The 267-nt window shown below is 57.7% G+C and overlaps 1 protein-coding gene across 1 annotated transcript in view; it reads left to right on the forward strand.

Moving 5' to 3' along the window:
* The window catches only part of NF2 (neurofibromin 2 (merlin)), a 56,998-nt gene that overhangs the window by 56,444 nt on the left and 287 nt on the right, over positions 1–267 (forward strand). The window lies entirely within an intron of this gene.

Genomic DNA, 267 nt, shown 5'->3' on the forward strand with positions numbered 1-267 from the left:
ATGGGCACGGTCGGGACCCGGATTCTCTCTCTCTGACTGCAGCTCACATTGGCACTGGGTAGAGAGTTGCTTTTCGTAGCGTAACCCGCAAGGAAGGACCTCCCCACGGTCCGCATTCTTCTTCCCGCTGGCTCCTGCCACTGACTGCATTTCCCTTCCAAAGCCAAAGTATGAAGCAGTTTTAACAAACGGGGAGCTGAAGTGAGGCCTCGGCCAGTGCACAGAGACGTAAAATGACTGGGCCGGGGAGCCGGCCAGGCCTCAGAG

Source organism: Myotis davidii, unplaced genomic scaffold, assembly GCF_000327345.1.
Source record: "Myotis davidii unplaced genomic scaffold, ASM32734v1 scaffold478, whole genome shotgun sequence".
Lineage (NCBI taxonomy): Eukaryota > Metazoa > Chordata > Mammalia > Chiroptera > Vespertilionidae > Myotis > Myotis davidii.